This window comes from Arachis duranensis, chromosome 3 (genome assembly GCF_000817695.3).
Source record: "Arachis duranensis cultivar V14167 chromosome 3, aradu.V14167.gnm2.J7QH, whole genome shotgun sequence".
Classification (NCBI taxonomy): Eukaryota; Viridiplantae; Streptophyta; class Magnoliopsida; order Fabales; family Fabaceae; genus Arachis; species Arachis duranensis.
The window spans coordinates 86,424,028-86,432,067 of record NC_029774.3 but is presented as its reverse complement, the minus strand read 5'-3'; positions in this window follow the sequence as shown (position 1 = coordinate 86,432,067).

Here is an 8,040-nt window from a genome sequence, read left to right as displayed (position 1 = left end):
AATTTCAGGTAATTTCTGGCTAAAATTGAGGGACTTGAGCAAAACTCTGAAAAAGGCTGAGAAAAGGACTGCTGATGCTGTTGGAATCTGACCTCCCTGCACTCGAAATGTATTTTCTGGAGCTACAGAACTTCAAATGGCGCGCTCTCAACGGCATTGGAAAGTAGACATTCCAATCTTTCCAGCAATATATAATAGTCCATACTTTATTCGGAAATTGATGACGTAACTTGGCGTTGAACGCCAAGTACATGCTGTTGTCTGGAGTTAAACGCCAGAAACACGTCATGATCCAGAGTTGAACGCCCAAAACACGTTATAACTTGGTGTTCAACTCCAAGAAAAGCCTCAGCTCGTGGATAGATCAAGCTCAACCCAAACATACACCAAGTGGGCCCCGGAAGTGGATTTATGCATCAATTACTTACTCATGTAAACCCTAGTAGCTAGTTTAGTATAAATAAGACTTTTTACTAGTGTATTAGTCGTCTTTTGATCACGTTTCATCTTTGGATCACTTTAGATCTGAGGAACATCAGGGAGCGCATAGTCCTTAGACCATGGGGGCTGGCCATTCGGCCATGCCTGAACCTTTCACTTATGTATTTTCAACGGTGGAGTTTCTACACACCATAGATTAAGGGTGTGGAGCTCTGTTGTACCTCAAGTTTCAATACCATCACTATTACTTTCTATTCAATTCTCTTTTATTCTTATTTCAAGATATACGTTGCACAACACTTTGATGAATGCGATGATCCGTGACACTCATCATCATTCTCACCTATGAACGCGCGTGATTGACAACCACTTCCGTTCTACTCTAGGCCGGGCGCATATCTCTTAGATTCTCCAACAGAATTTTCGTGGTATAAGCTAGATAGATGGTGGCATTCATGGGGATCCGGAAAGTCTAACCTTGTCTGTGGTATTCCGAGTAGGATTCCGTATTGAATGACTGTGACGAGCTTCAAACTCCTGAAGGCTGGGCGTGATGACAAACGCAAAAGAATCAATGGATTATACTCCAACCTGATTGAGAACTGACAGATGATTAGCCGTGCTGTGACAGAGCATTTGGACCATTTTCACTGAGAGGATGGGATGTAGCCATCAACCAAGGGTGATGCCTCTAGACGATTAGCCGTGCAGTGACAGCGCATAGGACCATTTTCCCGAGAGGATTAAAAGTAGCCATTGATGATGGTGATGCCCTACATACAGCTTGCCATGGAAAGGAGTAAGAAGGATTGGATGAAATCAATAAGAAAGTAGAGATTCGAAAGGATTCTAGCATCTCCACACGCCTATCTGAAATTCCCACTATTGATTTACATAAGTATTTCTATCCCTTTTTATTTTCTATTTATTATTAATTTTTGAAACCCATAACCATTTAATCTGCTTAACTGAGATTTACAAGGTGACCATAACTTGCTTCATACCAACAATCTCTGTGGGATCGACCCTTACTCACGTAAGGTATTACTTGGATGACCCAGTACACTTGCTGGTTAAGTTGAACGGAGTTGTGAGCTTCTCTAACAGTGCCTGGAACTCTTGTATCACAATGTCATCCACCACTAAGCCTTCCATTCTATTCCAATCTCAACTAGAGTGTCTTCCCATTCCCTCAATCTATCTGCAAGTCCCCATTGTTATCGTCCTTTCCTTTTAGTCGCCATCATCCTCTCCTGTTGACACTTTTTGTTGTCATCTTTTTCCAGTCCTCGTCATTCTCGGCTTCCTTACCATTTCTGTCGTCATCCTCCAAGAGTAATCGACACCTTCCACTCACTATCAAGGCTTTCCCATTGTCGTCGTTGCCTTAGTTCTAGTAGGCCCTCCCCTCTGCTCCTCTTTGATCTCTTATGTTGCTCATTTTTGGCGTATTGTAGTCATTGTGTTGATGAATTTTTTTCTTATTAATAGTTATACTAAGGCATGTATAATAGCAATTATCCTAAAGAAAACGAATATGGTATAAGCATACAATTTCTATGAGTAATTACCCAAATCAGTCATCAAATATTTTAAAAAGGACATTTTAGTCCCCAAAAAAAATAAATACATAGATCAATCCTATCATTTTGATATATCAGTCCTAGTCCATTTTTTGGCGTGACTCACCAAATGGAGATTGCTTAATTGGCATGTTAACTTGCATACGCGACGATTGAATGTCAATTCTACGCTAAGAGGACAAAACAGTCTCTGAAATTATTTTTAAAAATGGTGTCTTCCTTCTATATGTTGGCCCACTACCCTTTTTGCTACTCAATTGAGTCTTTCTTGTAGTTGTGCTCCTGTTTTTAATATCCTTCTTTGACTTCTTCTTCTACATATCTTCTTCATGGTTGTTTTTTCACTCCTAATAGTCATCTTTTTCCTGATCACTACACACTCATCTTTACTACTTTCATCATTGAATCCGAGTGGAAGAGGTCTATATGGCTCATCTTTTGTCATTTCATATCCATCATCACTAGAAGAACTATGGCATTGATCACACTCAAAATCAAGGTGTTCATTTTCAAATGGAGCTAACATTATTAGGTGATCAAAGTATGGCTCAAATTTTGTACTCTCATTGTTCTTTTCTTTGTACGCACATAACTCATTGATTTGAGCATCTCCTTCTATGCAATGTAATCCAGCCTCGAGGTCAGAGGCAGAAAAATCAAACCAGTATATAGCTTTGTGATCATGATACCTAAAATCTTTAAACAGAGTTTTCAATTAAAAAAAAACACAGCAAGTCAATGTCCATTTCAAAAAACTTGTCCAGTTTTCCATCAATATACAACACACTTTTATCATCTCGCACAAAGTGACCTCTATGGTAAAAAACGGGAACCATAAAATACTCCATCTACAAACAGAATTAAAATAGACCAGAATCAACAAAGCTGAAACTAACAAACACAAATAGACCATTATTTGTTTCTTATAACTACTGAACATGATATACTCTTCTATCAAAAATAAAACCCATACATATAACACCATTACAACTCAAAATTTTCCACCATCATTAAACTCTAAACATTCAACAAAATTAATTGATTAATCAAGTAATGTAACCTATAATAAACCATCTTAGTCTGACAAAGATTATGTACTCACCTGCTATAATGTGAATATTCAGTGAAAACTTCATCATTGCTATCGTGGCATCCACCTCGATGCTTCGTAAGATTCGAAGTCAATGAAAGTCAATGACGACCGTGACAATGATAAATAGCGTCTTAGCATTGATGGTGATGGTGGTGATGTGGGAGATGAGGTTGCAAGGGTATAGGGTTTCTATATTAAAAGAAGAGTGAATGGTGGGGTTTGATGTCTTTTCAAGAGGATGAATACATGTGGGGGAAAATGAGTAGGTGAGAACAGGATGCAGCGTTTCATCCCAGTTTGGATACGACGACGTTTTCATTAGATGGCTAGTGACTATTTTGTCTTCCTCGCACATGTGGACACTTAACGGCCACGTGTGCGCATTAACGTGCCAACTCAGCAATCTCCATTGATAAGTCATGCCGGAAAATAGACTGTGTACTGATATGTCTAAAAGAGAAAAATGATAGGGATTGATCTGTGTATTTATTTTTCTTATGAACTAAAATATTCACTTTTAAAATCCTTAGAAACTGATTTAGGTAATTACTCAAATTTCTATTTTAAGAAATTATATTTAAATTTTCAGAACTAATAATGGACAAGAGTTAAAAATTGGTCATTGATATATAGAAATTTAAGGAATTTAAAGCCCCAAAAATAAGGGATATTAATATCATTAAAATTTGTTGTTGGTTCAAAGTTTTGCTAAACTCATTAGCAAAATTTTCTGTTGTGTTATTCGATTTAATTTGTTACTGCTAATGTCTTAATTCTTCTTGTTGCCAGGTTTAACTTGTTTTAATATAGGTTAATGACTTAATGGTTAAATTAGTCTCTAAAAGATGGTTCATTCTCTAAATTCATCTCTAAAAGATTTTATCAATCAAATTCGTCATTCAAAGATTACAAATTAATCATATTTGTCTTTCTATTAATTCATTAGCAGTTTCCGTCAATAATTGACGATGTAGAATGTTAACTTACATCGATCATATATGACACTAACATGTCCAATTAGATGCTAACCAAATATGTTTGTGAAAATATATCAATTTTAGTTGCTATATTATATTAGGATTATGGTTATGTAACTTAGGAAAGAGACTAAATTAATAAATTTACATAAACATATTTAGTTAGCATTTAGTTAGGCATGTCACATATCATGTATACTCATCAATCGTTAATGAATATTGTTAATGGAGTGACAGAAGGACAAATATAATATTTTTTGTGATTTTTGAAGGACCAATTTGATTGATAAAATTTTTTCAGGGACATAATTAAGCCTCACATGTTTATTACAATAAAAGGTTCCTCATAAAGACCCTTCAACCTTGGAAACTTCAACATAAAATGAATCTGCGCTAATATCGGTGGATTGTTTCGTTCTTCATTCCTTCCATCGATAGACCATGAAATGCCTCATCTGCTATTTGTAACTCAATTAACAAATTTATGAAATATTGTAAGAGGAATCAGAATAGGAAGTAAGGATCGAGCATTACAATTTGGAGAATTGGATGGAACAAACCCCCTCCCCTCTCAAGGATGGGTGAAGTTGAGCTTTGATGGTCCGTTAGACAATAAACCAATGTGGTGAGTGATAAACCACATTTGTAGGGTTTATCTTGTATTGATTTTTGGAGATTTTATCAAATTTTACCCACATTTATTCAATGAAATAGCGTGGTTTTATAACTTCTCCCTTAATTGTGCTTAAGAGTGAAAACATGCTTTTTAGGACTTAAAATAGCTAAATTTAATTCACCTTGATTCCATTAGATGCCTTGATATGTTTGTTAAGTGATTTCAGAATTAGGAGGCAAAGATTGGATCAAGGGAATAAAGGAAAAGCATGTAGAAATGGAGAACTTATGAAGAAATGAAGGAATCGCAAAAGCTGTCAAGCCGACCTCTTCGAACTCAATCGACCATAACTTGAGCTACAAAGATCTAAATGATGTAGTTCCAATTGCTTTGGAAAGCTAATATTTGGGGCTTCGATATGAAAGAGTTGCCATAGTTGCATCGCGTATAGGGGCGCACACGCGCACGGTACGCGGACGCGCCGATGGTGGCACATAACCCACTTAATGCAACTCGTGGCCAGCGATTTTAGAAGTCTTGTGGGGCCCAATCCCAACCAACTTTGGTGCCAAAAATGCTATTTAAAGCCAAAGATTGAAGAGTAAAGGGGGATTCCATCATTCACACTCATTAGGATTAGTTTAGAGTTAGTTTTAGAGAGAGAAGCTCTCAATTCTCTCTAGGATTAGGATTAGGATTAGGTTTAGTTCTTAGATCTAGGTTAATCTTTTCTCTCATCTACTTCTACCTTTTAATTTCTTGTTGTTACATTCATTCTTCTTCTATTCTTTTGTTGTAATCTCCTTTATGTTGCTTCTATATTTTGTTGTAGATCTACTCTTGTCTCTTCTACTTTCTTCTAATTCCATTTAAGGTAATTCATAATAATTGTGTTCCTTTTGATTGTTGTTGTTGATTTCTTACATTCAATTGTTGTTAGATTCTACTCTTGTTATCAATTTACTATGCTTTCCTTTTATGCCTTCCAAGTGTTTAATGAAATGCTTGGTTAGACTTTAGTGTAGATTTTGTTCCTCTTGGCTTTGGTAAAGTAATTAGTGATGCTTGAGTTATCTAATTCCCTTGTTGATTGATAATTAGAAGTTGCTAATTGATTTGATACCACTAAAGCTAGTCTTTCCCTTGGGAGTTGACTAGGACTTGTGGAATCAAGTTAATTCATCCACTTGACTTTCCTCCATGGTTAGAGGTTAACTAAGTGGTAACAATGGACAATTGTGGTCACAATTGAGGAGGATAACTAGGATAGGACTTCTAATTCTCACAACCTTGCCAAGACCTTTCTAGTTGTTAGTTTACTTTCATTGCCATTTACCTTTCATGTCTAATATCTCAAGAACCCCAAACATAGCTCCATAACCAATAACAAGGCACTTTATTGTAATTCCTAGGGAGAACGACCCGAGGTTCAAATACTTTGGCTTATAATTTTAGGGGTTTGTAACTTGTGTCAAAAAAATGTTTGTATGAGGATTATTGTTGGTTTAGAGACTATACTTTACAACGAGATTTCATTGGTGAAATTCTAAACCGTCGAAAATCCAATCATCAAAATGGCACCGTTGCCGGGGAGTTGCAATGTTGTTGTGTTATTGGTTATTGTATATATGTGAATATTGTGAATAACTTGATATTTTCTGTTTGTTAGTATTTTCTAGTCTTTGGATTTGGTTTTCCTTGGTTATCATTTGATTTTATTTTCCTTTTCTCTTGCTATCATGGATTCTCACTTTGGCTAAGAGCTTGGTTACAATTATGTTGTAGGAGATGGGAGCTACAATGAAGATGTGTATCAAGGATGGGACACTCAAAGGTGGGAGGAGCCATATGCATATGATCAATCCTCATGGCAACAACCTCCACTAATGCACTATGAACAAGAACCATTCTATGAAGCATACCAATCAAATGGCTATGGTGAATCTCCTTGTGACTTTCAAGAACCACCACCATATGCCTATGAGCCATATCCTCGACATATCCCTCAACCATACTCACAAGCCCCTTACCACCAAACACCTCCATATGACACTAATCCATATCCTTCATACCAACCACCTTTTGAGCCATATGAACAATACATGGAACCATCCCAATATCACCATTTTTAAGAGCCAACTCCATACCATGACCAAGATGAACCACCTCCAATGCACACAAATTTTTAACCACAAAATGAATTCTACCTTCCACCACAACCTCACATGGAAGAATATTCATGTCCATCGATCCAAGAGCCATATGATTCTAATCATGATGTCCAAGCAGAACAAGAGTCAAGGGATCATCTCAAGGAAGCATTGGATCAATTTCAAGCAACCATGGAGCATGATGTGGAACAAGTGGAAAAAGTGGAGAATGTTGAACCACCACACCCTAATTATGATGAACCACCCTCTTATTCTAAACCCTCCCTCCAAAATAATGAACCCTCCCATCCACCCCAACCTCTAATGGATGACATCCTTGATGTTCTTGCGCAAGGGCAAGAGGAGATGACAAGGGATGTGCAACAATTTATGACCGCCTTGGATGAGGTGGTAAACCGATTAGCCTCTCAATGCTTGAACAACCAAAGAACTCCCATGGCTACATGTGGAGAATCAATTGAAGAACAAAGCATGAAGGAGAGATTAGAAACTCCCGTGAAGAAGGAGGAATGCCACTTTGTGTTAGAACAATTGGAGGAGCCTATGATCATTGAAGAAAAGGAAGAAGTGGTTGAAGACCTAGGAGATGCGGAACCTCCTTGGGAACCTAGAGTTGAAGAAAACCTCTCCAAGAAGATTGAATTTGATGTTGAGCAGGAGAGTGCACAACCTCCAAAACAATTTTTGAATGAAGACTTGGAGGGAATGGAGCAAGAATTGAGTTTCCTTGGTGATGAAGATCATGCATCCAACCTTCTTGGTGGTTGGTGCACGAAATTGCAATCACACTTTTTGCAATCCGGACAACTAACCAGCAAGTGCACTGGGTCGTCCAAGTAATACCTTACGTGAGTAAGGGTCGAATCCCACGGAGATTGTTGGATTGAAGCAAGCTATATTTAATTTATTAATCTTAGTCAGGATACCAATAGGGTTCTTTAGCCTCGTATAAAGTAAAAAGGGCATAAAATAAATAGTTGTTACTTTAATAATGGAGAATATGTTGGAGTTTTGGAGATGCTTTGTCCTCTGAATTTCAACTTTTCCTTGAAATCCCTTTCCCACACGCAAGGTTCCTTCCATGGCAAGCTCTATGTAGGGTGTCACCGTTGTCAATGGCTTCTTCCCATCCTCTCAGTGAAAATGGTCCAAATGCTCT